Below are 545 nucleotides of genomic sequence, written 5' to 3' on the forward strand. Positions count from 1 at the left end.
ACATGTCTTGTTAGCAGCAAAGCCAAGTCTAGAATCCAGGATTCTTTTCTCTTTGCTGACCCCTGAAAGATTTCCCTAAAGAATAAGAGGCTTGGGCCGGCCCGGTGGCGCACTGCTACAGTGCGCCGCTTGGGAGCGCAGCGGCACTCCCGCCGAGGGTTCGGATCCCACATACAGACCGGTTCCCGCTCACTGGCTGAGCGAGGTGCGGGCGCAGCACCGAGGGTTGCGATCCCGTTGCCAGTCCCGGTCCAGTACGGGCGCGACACCAAGGGTTGCGATCCGTTGCCAGACACGAAAAAAGACAAAAAGGAAAAAAAAAAAAAAAGAATAAGAGGCTCCCAGGATAGAGTAAAAACGAAGGTGCTCATGGATGGACTTGGAGGACATAACATTAAGTGAAGTAAGCCAGGCACACAAAGACAAATACCACATGATCTCATTCAAGCAGAATCTTAAAAAAAAAAAATGTTGGTAGTATAGAGACAGAGAGTAGAACAGTGATTACCAGAGACTGAGGGGTGGGGGAGGGGGGGGGGTGAGGG

Source organism: Galeopterus variegatus, unplaced genomic scaffold (assembly GCF_000696425.1).
Source record: "Galeopterus variegatus unplaced genomic scaffold, G_variegatus-3.0.2 Scaffold1511, whole genome shotgun sequence".
Classification (NCBI taxonomy): domain Eukaryota; kingdom Metazoa; phylum Chordata; class Mammalia; order Dermoptera; family Cynocephalidae; genus Galeopterus; species Galeopterus variegatus.